This window comes from Diabrotica undecimpunctata, chromosome 10, assembly GCF_040954645.1.
Source record: "Diabrotica undecimpunctata isolate CICGRU chromosome 10, icDiaUnde3, whole genome shotgun sequence".
NCBI lineage: Eukaryota > Metazoa > Arthropoda > Insecta > Coleoptera > Chrysomelidae > Diabrotica > Diabrotica undecimpunctata.
In genome coordinates this window covers 17,559,291-17,574,118 of record NC_092812.1, presented here as the reverse complement: position 1 = coordinate 17,574,118, position 14,828 = coordinate 17,559,291, and the positions used below count along the sequence as shown (strand labels likewise).

At 34.7% G+C, this 14,828-nt stretch overlaps 1 protein-coding gene across 1 annotated transcript in view; it reads right to left on the bottom strand.

Annotated features, from left to right (window-relative positions):
• The window catches only part of para (sodium voltage-gated channel paralytic), a 454,557-nt gene that overhangs the window by 60,561 nt on the left and 379,168 nt on the right, over window positions 1-14,828 (bottom strand). The window lies entirely within an intron of this gene.

Sequence of the window (14,828 nt, the reverse complement as noted above, 5' to 3'; positions counted from 1 at the left end):
TATAACACTTTATTTACAATCAAAAATTGATTATGGATCAATTACTTACTCGTCTGCATCAGCGTATAGTTAAAACAGCTAAACACTATTAGACCAGAGAAATTAGCAAATAAAAAGCCTTTTGCGTGACACTCTTTGATACAGGTATCTAACAACTTCTTTTTCTTCTTTTGGCATCATAACCCTGGATGGGTCTTTGCCTGTCTGGCTATGTCCTTCCATTCATATCTCTTTTGGGCCCTTCTCCTCCATTGTCTTATATTTATGGTTTTCAGGTCGTCTTCCATGCCAGCCAACCATCTCGACCTGGGCCTTCCTTTTTTCTGCCTTTCTACCGGCTTCCACTGTAACATCATCTTTGTCGTTTTCATGTCTTCTTGTCGCTGAACATGTCCCAGCTATGACAGTCTTTGACTTTTCACAAATCTTACAATGTCACAACCTTCATTCAGTTCATTAACCTCGTCGTTTCTCCTGATTCTCCATGTGCCGTCTTCATCTTGCACCGGGCCATATACTTTTCTCAGTATCTTTCTCTCGAATGTCCTGAGTTGGGCTTTTTTCTTTATTCGTCATTATCCAGGTTTTACAACCATAGGTTACTACGGGTCTAATTAAAGTTCTGCAGATAGTCATTTTGGTTCTTTTGTTTAATAATTTCGATGTCATCAATCTTTTATTAGCATAGTATGTACGATTTCCACTGGAAATACGTGCATTATTTGATTGATTGATTTCTGTGCCCAGATATGTGAAGGCATCCACACGTTCAATAATATAGTTGTCTATTGCTATATTATTTTCATTCTCAGGTGTTCTTTTGATGGTTATGTACTTAGTTTTTGTTTTGTTTATTTTAAGCCCCATTTTTTGTTCTTTAGGATCAATTTTCTTGAACTTTTCCATTAGTCGTGTCTTGCTTCTACTAATAATGGCGACATCGTCTGCATATGCAGTAATTTGTACTGTTTTGGGGTTTATATGGCCGGTTATATTGGTTTTTCTGATGAGTGCTTCAAGAACTAAGTTGAACAGCATGGTTGAAAGTGCGTCTCCCTGTCTCACCCTCATGTTGATGTCAAACAGGGGAGACAGTTCTCCATCTACTTTAACTGCGGCTTTTGAACCCTGCGACGTCATTTTTATGAGGCTGATATATTTTTTTGGTATACCTAGATCGCACTATCAAAAGCTTGTTTAAAGTCTATATACATATTATATAGTTCTATGCCGTATTCATAAGCTTTCTCTTGTATTGTTCTAAGTATGAATATGTTGTCTGTAGTGGCTCTATTTGGTCTGAATCTATTTTGATAGTCACCAATTATATTTTCGGAGTGTTCTTCTGATAATCTAGTGTAGATAAGAAAGTGTAGCCAGAAAGGATTTTGTATATTACATTTAGCAATGTAATTGATCTGTAATTCTGGAATTTTCTATTATATCCTTTTTTATATATTGGCTGTATAAGACCAACTGCCATTCTTCCGGCACTTGCTCCTTGGTCCATACCAACTTTATCAGGTAATGGATTCTTCCCCAGAGTTCGGGTTCTCCATATTTCAACAATTTTGCCGAAACTCCGTAGGTTCCTGACGCTTTACTGTTTTTTAGTTTCTTTATTATTTGAACTACTTCTTCATAACTCGGATTTTCAATGTGCTGCTCCTCCGTAAAATATACCGAACATCACATACAGAAAATTTATATCGTGACAGCTAGGAACCATCACTACATCACCGCCGATTTTCCATAGAAACGTTAATAGCTTCAAACATAATCAAATCTTTATTTAATAAAACATTCACTAACAAATGTATAGGGTGTTTCACGACTACCTTACACTATCTATACGGTATGGTGCAAATGAAAGGAATAAACTCGTTATTTCGTAAACCGGCGACTTTAAGGAAAAATCCTAAAACACATCAATTTTTATTTTTAAACAGGCTATTCGTAAGGATCCTTTTTATTTTTGACGTCATCTATGTTAGTGTACTTTGAACGGTACCCGTTTATGCCTTTTTCAGTTTCGTGGAAAACGTCGCTAAATATTTTTTCAGAGTGGAGACTGAAGATTCTGCATAATCAACCTGTACACCTCTACTGCTGGACGTTGGTCTCCCTCAGCTCTTTCCGTCTGTATCTGTCTTGTGCAGCTTACATCCAGTTACTGCTAAAACACTTCAGGCTTCTGCTCCGTTGTGCTTCTTGTCTTGGCCTTACTTGGTTTTGACTATCGGTTGTATGATAATTTGGCAACGTAATTCCATTCCCAATTCCATTTTAGCGAAGCGATTGTTTCCATAGTGTCTATTGTTTTTGTTCTACGACGAATTTCTTCGTTTTAGGTCACGCAATACTTTTTTGCGAGTGTTTTCGCTCCATAAGTGAGTACAGGTAACAGACATCGGTCAAAGATTTTTCTTATGACGTATATGGGCATCCGATTTAAATACATAGTTTAATTTACCAAACGCTATCAAGGCTAATCCTATGCAACGTGGAAGCTCACATGTCTGGTTATCTCTACCCAACAGAATTTATTGTCCTAAGTGTCCCAACCTACGATGCAGTCTGTACAATATCCCTTCCATCAACAGCAATATTTCCATTTAGCACCAGGTTAGACATTATTTTCGTCTTGTTCATGTTAACCTTTAGTCTAAACCTCCAAGGCAGCATTACATAATTATTACAACAATATTATTGCATTATTCATACGATCGGCTATAAGGGCAATGTCATCTGCGAATCTCAAATGAAGCATTTCTCCATTTATGTTGATACTAAACTCGTTCAGATCTGCCTTTTTACAAGTATGTTTTAACAGCGCCGTGAATAGATTTGGAGAGACGATGTCGATAGAATTGATTGGTTTCTTGTTCAGACAGCTTTACGCTAGATGATTTTGGTAGACATATTTCATTATGTTGGTGTAGTGATGGTCTATTCGGCATTCTGTTAATGCTTTTAACATTTTCTACTGGTTTATAGTATTGAATACTTTCTTGTAGTCCTCAAATATCAATGCCAATGGTTTGTTGTATTCTGAAGACTTTTCTATCAGGTTCATTATCACTAGTTAGTGGTTGCTAGTGGTGTATCCCGATCTATATCCAGCTTGATCTTATAAGCTGATAGAAGTATAACATAACTTTCAGTCTTCTTTTGACAATTTTTGTAAAAAAAATATATATGTGTGAGAGCACACTGATAGGTCAGTTGTTTTTAAGATCTGTTATTTTTTCTTTCTTGTGTAATAAAACAATAACTGCATTGTTTCATTGAAAAGGCTTTTTCCTTGGTAGATGCAATCGGTGAAACATTTGGCCAAATCCTGGATAATTTTATTTCGAATTAGTTTAATCGCCTCGGTCACTACTCCGTCATAGCGCCAGGGGATTTTTTATTTTTCGTTTCTAAAAGTGCCGTTTTGACTGCTTATGGCATTAATTCTGATCCCTAGTTTGTAATTTTGGGCAGGCGCTGATCTTGTCTTTCGTCGCTCTCATAAATTTCGCGATAACAGGATTCGACAACCTCGATTATTTCGGTTCTATCTGTAGTAATATTTCCATATCTGTTTCTTATTTTGTACATGGTTTTCGCCTCAAAACATTTAAACTTGTTGTCTTGAATCATTTTAGTTATTTCTCTTGTATTGTTTTCTCTTACGACTTTTCGGATTTATCGGTGTATATCTTTATTTAATTTTTTCACTGCTGTGTAATTGAAGTCGTATTTTCCATCAGCTGTCTTATTTTATCTATTAGTTCTTTGCTATTTTCGCTTAGTTTTTTTATGGGCCACTGCGTTAGGGCAGCACTTACGTTTCGTCTCTTTTAGTGTCTTTGATGACTGAAAATTAGAGGAGACAAAATACAGCCTTCACTCATATATATCAATCGGTTTTAAAACGTCTTGCGACGTTGTCCGATGCCATGTAATTTCCATGACACTCTATCATCCCATTGGCCCTCTCTAAGGTCTCCTCTCTCCAAGATTTCTTGGGTCTTCCTCTCTTTCTGCGGTTTGGTGGTATCCATTGCATAATTATTTTTGAAAGTCTTAAGTTATCCATCCTCTGGACGTGTCCGTACCATATCAACTGTTTTCTTTCTATGTCTGTTGCTAGAGAGCCGTCTACCCCCATTCGCTGTCTTATCTCATCATTACGTATTCTTTCTCTGCGTGACACTCCTACTGATCTTCTAAAAGCGTCCATTTCTACTGCCTCCAGTTTTCTTCTGTTGTTTTCGGTTATTCGCCAAGTTTCCGCTCCGTATAATGGACTGCTTTTAATAAGAGATTCGTAGATATTGTGTTTTCTTCTTTTTCCTATTTCATGACTGCACAATACGCTGTTTAGATAACCTATTGTTTTTCTGGATTGAGTTATTCTTCTCTTTATTTTTTCATCATCTTTCCCCGTTGTTTCAAAAACGATTCCTAGGCATGTGTAATGGTCGCAGGGTATGATGATTTCGTTATTTTCTAATGTGATGTTCGATAGTTCGGTACCTATTGGTAGGTATTTTGTTTTTTCTGTATTAATTTCTAGTCCCCACTTTCTATATTCTTCTTGTAATTTCCTTGCCATGTACTCCAGATCATCTTTATCGTTTGCTATAATAACCAGGTCATCAGCAAACTGCAATGTATATAAGTAAACCTCTCCAAGGTCTACGCCCATGCCTCTGCATTTTCGTTTCCATCCTTTCAATGCTTTTGCAACATATATTTTAAACAAGGCCGGTGATACACCCCTGATGTAGACCTTTATTAACCAGGAAGCTTTGCGATAGTCTGTTTCCATTTTTTATTTGTGATGTTGACCCTTCATACAAATTTCTTAAAGTTTTTATTAAGGTGACACTAATATTCGTCTGTCGTAACACGTTCCAGAGTTTGTTTACAGGAACTGTATCGTACGCCTTCTGCAAGTCAATAAACATGAGGTGGGTTTCTTGATTTTTTTTCTATTAGATGTTTGAGGCAGAAGATATTATTAGTACATCTTCTTCCTGTTCGAAAACCGGATTGTTCTTCTTCCTCTTGGTCTTTGTATTCCTTCTCAATGCGGTCTCTAATTATTTGTCCATACAAACGGCTGAATGTACTAGTGACTGATATCCCTCTATAGTTTTCACATTTAAGCTTATCTCCTTTCTTATGGATCGATGAAATATAAGCAATTTTCCACTGGTCGGGTACGGGAGAATTATTTATAAATTGATTTATGCACCAAGTGACGATTTCAAATAATTTTTGTGATACGCATTTTATTAGTTCGGCTGGGATATCCCCTGGTCCTGGAGACCTACCGTTTTTCAGCTTTTCTAATTTCTGTCACTTGTATTGTTATATCTTCTCCTTCAATATTAACCTCTGTTGGTGATTGAGTTGAGTATTCGTCCCTATTTTCTGTCAGTAGTTCCCCATAGTACTTTTCCCATTTTTGTGTGGATATTAATTAGGCCCATTGGCCCATTAGGCATTAATTTCCTGGCACTTCTTATCCCACATTTCTCTTTTTGCTTTTACTGTTGTTCTTCTTGTTATTCTTTTGAGTTCCAGGTATTCATCTCTATCTTTTTGTTGTTTACTGCTCAGCCATCTGATACACGCTTGCTTTTTCTCTTCTACGAGTGCTTCTATTTCTTTGTTCCACCATAGTTTTTCACTTTGTCTTTGAGTGTTAGAGCCGAGTGCTTCTTCTGCAGCTTTTTTAACGCTAACGACTACGTTTTTAAATACCTCCTCTACTGTTGATGTTTCAGTTATATTCATCAGTTTGCTATCCAGTCTTTGTTGATCAACAGCCTTCACTCACTTTGCGCATAATTTTTACGTATTTCCAGTAGAGGTTTCCAATTATTCTCAGATCTATCTTGTTAATTCGTGCTTCTTTTAGAATTATTTGCATCATCTTAGCGTGCTGTTTTCGTTCAAATGGTTTATTGTAATCAGTCACAGGTGCAAAGAAAATTGTAGACGAATCAAATTTATATAGATACCATCTCCCATTGGCGCCGAAGGCAACCAAACTGCCAAGCAGTACACGTTAAATTTTTGTCTGAAATACAGGATATCTCATATCCGATGAAAAAAAAAAAAAAATAATAATAAAGTAGAGTGTCCAAATACCGCAAGTAATTCAAAAGCGCATGTTAAGAATAAAGTTTTGATAACAATTGGTGATAACTCAGTTATGAATTTAACACACGAGACTCATTCACAATTTTAAAAGTGACCTCCCTATATGTGAAACATACAATCTAAAAGTTACTGTTAACCATTTTTTAATTGAATGTCCTTGTTTTGAGAAGTATCGTATCGTGTTTAACATATCTAACAAAGCAAACAATTTCTTGGGTTCCAATTTATCGACTGATAATACAGGGTGGTTCATAATTAATTGGACATTAGCTAATTGGTGATAGCTGACATCAAAATACAGCGTTTGAGCTCAAATTGCTTAGGCAAAATGTTGCTAGTGTTTGTTCTACAGGGTGATTTATTAATATTTTTTTATATTAATTTTAAGGATATATTGAAAAATATTTAATTGATTTAAGTGAAATTTGGTATCTTGCTATTATTTAGTATGATTAATATGAAAATGATATTAGTTTTACCTTAGTTTTCTAGTAGAACTTAGTTTTCGTAGAACAAAAACTAGCAACATTTTGCCTAAGCAATTTGAGCTCAAACGCTTCATTTTGATATCAGCTATCACCCATTAGCTAACGTCCAATTAATTATGGGACACCCTGTATTTATTTAAATCTATACGAATATTTTATAAAATCTAATTTTGTATGCTGTAGTCCCGCTAATAACCATTATGGTGGGTACGGCTGTTTTTTTTTTTCTAAATAAAAAATCATTTGAATTTATTCTGTTCTTACACGACAAAAAATGCGAATTCAACTCCGTTTCTTTAAATTTGCCATGGTGTGCATTACTGCAGAATGATTTTTAACACCATCGAAAATTGCTTTAGTCTTTGCTGTTCGGTTAAGAACAAATATGAAGCACTTCACAAATCTAGAAAGTGGTTTTCACGACCAACATGCTACAATTACAATTTAGCTCAAAGTAATGAGAATATGAAGACCGTTGGCAAATCAATCATTCGTATAGCTCACCGAAAACTTTATATATATATATATATATATATATATATATATATATATATATATATTACGTTATCTTATTTATTTTATTATATGAATTATAGTAGTACTTTGTTTTTCAATTGTTCTTAGAAAAGTGCCATTAAACTACTCTTTTATTACGCTTTTATATTTAACTATTAGAACATTTTATAATCACAAGTTTTATTATAGACCAATCGTCAAAAATATTATCTCTAAAATCGAGACGAATAAGCTGAATTGTATTGAAACTGTCAAATTCTGGGACCCCAAAAAAGTTGCAAACAGTTTGCCACTTCTACCCCGAGATTCCCCTTAAAACCCTTTGAACTGACATTCAAAATCACCGATCGCTTCGAGCATTGTTTCTTTGAGAACGCTTCATTCTACAGAAAAAGAGCTAAGACACATTTTTGTTCAAAATGGTCTCAGCTATATTTCTTATTTAAAATGTTTTTTTTTCTAAGGGGCACAGATTCTTGGTAAATAGATTCGTTCGTTTTCCCCCTACCAGGGAATTTTAGGGGGATAACCAAGGGAACGAGTGGCAAACTTTTTGCATCTTTTTAAAGTCCAAAATCTGATATTTTCAGCAAAATTCAGCTTGTTCGTATGATTTTTAGAGGTTCAGTGGCGACTGGAGTATTAATCGTATTTAAACGAATTTTTAAGAAGTAAATTGTTAGTAATGTATAATAGTGGACACTAACCTTTTCTTATAGAAAGATCACTCTGATAGGATCTAGCCTGATTAACTTCGATAGTTTCTAAGATATCAGTACCGTTTGCAAGAGTTGCAAGGAGAATTTTTGGTATAAAATCGGGTTCATTAAATTCTCTTTTCAGACTCAAAACTTGGATGAAAAATACTTGGTATTTTATCGAGTCATAAAGGTCTTAAATAATTAAAACTTCTCAGCGCCACTCTTTTTAGCTTCCGAAGGACTTCCCACTAAGACTAAAGATCTACGAACAATCTCATCTAAAATTTCTTCTAGATTTCTCACTTCGAAAAGAATTATTAACCTGCAAAAATCAAGGGGATGTCACTGAAATTACTAATCTGCTATCTCTCCAAAACGAAATTTTTACTACAACGTGTTCTGTGGTACCAGAAACCTCGAATTATTTTAGCCGGACGAATACCGTTATAACGAAATTGTGCGAACACCGATCGTCTATTGCCTCAGTATTCGTCCGAACTCTATGGTGTGATGATGTCTCTATGGAACAGTCTTTCTGATTCTGATGAAGAATTTTTCTTTTTGGAACAATCTCCTTTGATTCATCAACGTGTCAGGCAATATAGACGAAGAAGAAAAGTGTGGGTAAATCCTATTTACGCAAAAAGAAAAGAGTTTGGAGAATTGGCTCATTTGTGGTACGATCTCCAAGTCGACGATGACCACCACTTCTCACTATTGTCGAATGAAAAAGGACACATTCCAATACATTCTTAGCCTTCTTCACGTATCTGGAAATTTCATTTTAGTAAAAATCTTTTTCCAGAACTGTTTTTGTACATTTCGCATCTGGTACCTTCGCATCTATTCACGTTGATCCCATAGATATTTTTTCTCCAGTATGAGCAAAATTAACCATTTACAGTCCATTGTATCAATCTCACATAAAAGTTTTGCACTATTTCGCAATTCGATCCCAACAAGCTGAGATCTTATCCGGCATCGTCCGAATTCAGACGAAAACGTACGAACGGTACGGGCCCAGTGGACGCGCTCCTCTCCTAGGCACGTGTTTAAATCTTTCGTCCGTTTTCGACCGAATTCGGATAAAGTGATTTCGCAACTTTCCGGATCCAGTGGATCAAGTGGCCTTACTTGGGGAATATGAAACAACCAGTTAGAAAAAATGATACTGACTCTAGTTACAAAATCATTGTATGTGGAGTACCACAAGGTTCAAAATTGGGTCCTCTATTTTTCCTTATTTTTATGATCTAAAAATCGATGCAAAAGTACCAAAGTAAAAAGTAGTGGATGGTAACAGTATCACCTGGAGCAATTCTAATAATGCAACCCTTTATGCAACTATAACTTCTGATCTACCTACAATAAAAACCGAGTCAGACTCTAATTTACTCTCTTTTAACATGGACAAGACAGTAGCATTATACTACAAGGGAGGTCTTCAACCCTTGCTTGTTAATAACCGCCAGATCGTACAGTATCATTGATTCTGTAAAATTTCTGGGTATTTTTGTAGACAGCAACCTTAAATGGTTCCTTTTTATCGATTTACTAAATAAGACAGCCTCAGACTGCTATACAATAAGATCTGTTTCGAAGGAAATCAATTTAGCATCTTCCAAAATAACATATTTTTTTTGTTCGAGTCTCATCTTCGATATGTTTTTTTTTGGGTTCTAGTACTGCTGTTCAATCTGATGTTATTTTTAAATTATAAAACAGAGCAATACGGTATCTGTTTGGCCTCAGAAGAACAACACATTGCAAAATCTACTTCAAAAATCACGGAATTTTAACGTTTTCCTCTTTATATATTTTAGAAACTGTTTCCAGAACTCCACTAGAAATTTAAACTTATTATTCAGTAGAAGAGTTTCTCAATGAATAAGTAAGAAATTACAGTACCTTTATGTACAAGTAATTAAAGTATTTGTTTATTTATATTTGGGTATTATATACAGCAACTTCAACTTATTATTTCGTGAGATTTTATTATACAATCTTCAATTTATTTAAATTTTGTAATGGATTGTTTATTTTATTATCTTTGATTTTGTGATATTGACGATTTATGTAATTTTGGTAAATTGTAATTGTTATTGGTATTTTCTTTTTGTAAGCTTTGTCCACAATCATCAGTAACAATAAATCATATTTCTATTATATTCTAATGTATGTCTGAATTGCATTACGAATGAGGCAGATACAATTAAATAATTGGAAGAACTTTTTGTTTTAGTCACAAAATGAAATAATTTGTTTTGTATTTTGACAAAAATTTCTGAAGTGGAGATTGAAACGTCAAATAAAACGTATTTTCAATTAAAATTGTTTTGAGCATCGATATTGATATTTAGTCTACTACGAGTATTTGTAAGTATACTATATCATATTATACTAATGTTGCATGTAACCATACGCTACATGCAACAATAAATATTTAAAATTTTTGTTAATTCCAATTAAACAAAGTGTTCATTATATAAATGCCACAAAAAACATTGTTAGAACCATATTGAATTGATTTAGTCCATCTTTTAGTACCTAAAGATGATTTTTTCGAGCTACTGTAAACTACCTAAGTAACATTTACATGATGCAACAGTCTCATGATGTATACAATAGAGAGTTATCAAGTAAAATTTTATCCTTCCGTTATTTTGACACGTAAACAAATGGTCGAATTGGTGCTTCACGTTAATAGTAGTTGGCAGCTGTCAGTCAAATATCGTATGTGACAGCAAAATAATTAATTTTTTTTTGTTTTATGTTTTCTTTCACCCAAGATATATATTTTTTCTGGTTTTGTACATTTTGGGTTTCAAATTTTTTCTACAGAAATATGGAAGATATCTTGGAGAATAAGCAATGTTAGTTGAAGCAAATGACGAAGTTATAGAAGATTGAATACTAAATCAAAATTTAAAAAATGATAACATACAAAAAGTACATTCTGTGTTAAATTTTGATAGCTTATAGCCTGAGCAAGCCACACAGTAATTTCGATTTGAAAAATAGTGTTATAATTTAAGTTAGGTGAAGTCCTCCTTCTAGTTTGAAGACATCAAGAGACAAGGAAATATGTACTTTAGGAAGTATGCACCAATAAACGTCTGGCCATCAACAATTATACTTTATTCCTTCTTACATACAGAACAATACAAAACTTGACTGACAGTAGTTTATGACCTATTATATGACATTACTCATTGCACTGTCAACAATGTCACTTCATATAGAACAACATCCACTTTTTATGTTGGATATTCTAACACTCTCCCTTAACATGAAAAGTAGATAAGCTAAATAATAGACCTTAAATAAACATTATTTTAAATTCAAATTCTTACAGATTAACTGCAATTTCTTTGAATTTAACGACTTGGTCAACATATCAGCCACCATTTCATTCGTCGACATATATTTTAATTGAATATCATTGTTAGCTACTACTATTCACTTCTTGATTTTCACTCGCACTTTCTTCTACACTTTTTATATTCTCAGATTCCACAATTTCACATATACCACTTTTTACTTCTTCGGAGTTTTCATTCACACTAAAACATTCCGACTGATGTTGGTTCACTGATTTGGCTTCAACTTCAACAATTCGCAAATTGCATATAACCTCAGGTTTAAATCGTACGTCGTGACTCGATACGATTCTTCTTTCAGATGGAATCCATATCCTAAAACCATCCCTGTCATTCACATAACCAACTAAATAACCATGTATCGCCTTGTCATCAAATGTACTGCGAAGATTCTTGTTAATGTGAACATAACATTCAGTGCCAAATATTCTTAAATGTTTCAAGCTTCCAATTGGCTTTCCATACCACAATTCATAGGGACTTTTACTTTCAATTGATGACTTTCCTGTGCGATTCAGAATGTACACTGCAGTATTGCATGCTTCTGCCCACAATTGTTTGGACAACTTACATGTGTTTAACATGGAACGTGCGCACTCTACAATGGTGCGGTTTTCCCTTTCAGCAACAACATTCTGCTGAGGTGTATAGGGTGGAGTGATACAATGCTCTATACCTCTCTTCGCAAGAAGTTCAGATACCTTCTTATTGTCAAACTCTCTCCCTCCATCGCATCTCAGTTGCTTTACTACATGACCATTTGTACTAGCTTCATTTAAAAATTGTTCTAAGAAAGTACATACCTCACTTTTATGTTTTATAAAGAAAACTTTCCGAAACTTACTAAAGTCATCTTTAAAACATACGTAATAACGTGCTTTTCCCAGTGATTCTATAGACATGGGCCCATTCACATCTGCATGGATCTGCTCACCAATGACTTGTGGTCGATTGATCCTAGATTTGAATGGCAATCTATGCATTTTTCCAATTGCACATCCATCGCAAAAGCTTTCTTTGCACCCATCAATGTTTATATTCATTTTCTTCAATACCTTCTTTACGTGTTGCTTATGCTGATGACCAAATCTTTCATGGTACACTTGCAACATATCTGTTGACTTTGCTAAGTTTACTTGAACGGGATTTGTTGGTTTCATAACACGTATATCAAGTGCATACAGGCCATTTTTGAAGTACCCAGTCATTACAGATTCACAAGTGTTTTTATCATATATATTTACACCTTTTCCATCAAGTACTGTAATAAAACCCCTTTGTGCAGCAGCTTTCACAGAAAACAAATGAGCACTTGCTTCAGGAACATAAAAAACATTCTTCAAGTCAGCACCTTTCCATTTATTATTCAGATGCATTTGAATTTTCACTGTTCCTTGTCCATGGGCTAACATACATACATCTTTCTTACCAAGTGATATACTTTCTGGTTCAGCAAATTCTGTATAAGATGAGAAATATTGCTTATCTGTAGTGATATGATTTGTGGCTCCACTGTCACAATACCATTTTCCAGCTTCAATACAATTGTTAGATGAGGCACTTAAAACAACAGACAAAAAAGTAGTATCATTACTTTTATTCTTACCTAAATTCTCAACTGATTTTTTCAACGGACACTCTTTCGCCCAATGGCCTAATTTCTTGCATTTATGACATGGAAATTTTTCTTTTGCACGATGTACATTTTTCTTTGACTTCATATTTTGGTTCTGATTGTATTTTTCTGTCGGGATATTGTGTGCAACAAACGCAAAAGATTCTACAGTACTTTGGTCACGTAATTCAATGGTACACAATTTCTCAATCAGTAAATTCAAAGTTTGATTCATTGATGGTATCGAGTCCCACAAATCTTTAAAATTATCAAAGTCTTTACCCAAAGTTGATAAGATCCGACCATTTAACATTCTTTCGGATAAAACATTTTCATCATGCTTCTGCAGTTCATCATTTAAATCTACAAACAGTTTCTGCAACTTCGCAACATGTGTACTAATATCTTCTTTTTCATCACGTTGGACTCTAAAAAAGGCTTCAATTAACATGTTTAACCGTTGCGTACTGCTACGTTCAAATCTCGCACGCAATTTGTCCCATATTTCGCTAGCGTAAGTACACGTCAACACGAGCTCGGCAACAGTTTTTCCTAGCGTACCTGCTAACAAACTTGCCGCTTTCGCATCGTCTTTTAACCATTGCTGATGCTTCTGTATTTCCGCTGAAGTTGAATCTTCACTAACCTCAGGACACTTACACATACCGTTTACAATGTCTTCAAGTGCATACGAACGTAATAACATCGAAACGTGCCATTTCCACTTTGCCCAGTCTTCAGGGCCCTCGAGTTTGTCAACTTGAATTTTATAATCGTTATTGCTGGTCGCCATATTTTATTCACCGACAATAACAACAAACAAAACTGAATGAAGTACGAACCTAACTTGTTCACAGTTCACACGTGGACTGGGCCCAAAACCTGTTATAATTTAAGTTAGGTGAAGTCCTCCTTCTAGTTTGAAGACATCAAGAGACAAGGAAATATGTACTTTAGGAAGTATGCACCAATAAACGTCTGGCCATCAACAATTATACTTTATTCCTTCTTACATACAGAACAATACAAAACTTGACTGACAGTAGTTTATGACCTATTATATGACATTACTCATTGCACTGTCAACAATGTCACTTCATATAGAACAACATCCACTTTTTATGTTGGATATTCTAACAAATAGGACATTCCAAGGCTTGCACAATTATTGGGGGTACCAGATACAATCGAAAGGAACTACAACTTTAAACAACTAACATATTGCATATTGTAGGACTCGACGGACTGTGCATTTTATTGCGTCGTCTAGCATACCCTAATTTAGTGATTTAAAAACCATATTTGCCCTTTTGTCTTCTTTACTACTTCTGTGTTCATAATTGATAAATATAATGAAATAAATATAATAAAATGTTTAATTTGTCCTGCAGATGCTAAACCACAGTAGGTATATTAAGCAATATAATGTGACCAAAAAAACACAAAACGCTTGTTAACTAATGCACAGAAATAAAATTACAGAACAGGAACTTCAATGTCCCAGTCCCGAGTCTTGACGAACTGGTGTGATTCGCTGCTAACGTTACTGTATATCAAACCCGCTATCCATACGGTAACGGAGCTCGTAAACGTTAAAATCAATTATGTTATTCAATTTTCATACTACGCTTGCTCCATTGCTAAAATAACGTTACCGTATTCTCACTCCAGAGAGTTATCAAGTGAGAGAGTGAGAATACGGTAACATTATTTTAGCATTGGAGCATGCGCAGTATGAAAATTGAATAACGTAAATGATTTTAACGTTTACGGGCTCCGTTACCGTACGTCGGATAGTGGGTTTGATATACGGTAACGTTAGCAGCGAATCACACCAGTTCGTCAAGGCTCGGGACTGGGACATTGAAGTTCCTGTTCTGTACTTTTATTTCTGTGCATTTGCATTATCAATAAAGAACACGGAAATAGTGAAAAAGACAAAAAGGCAAATATGGTTTTTAAATCA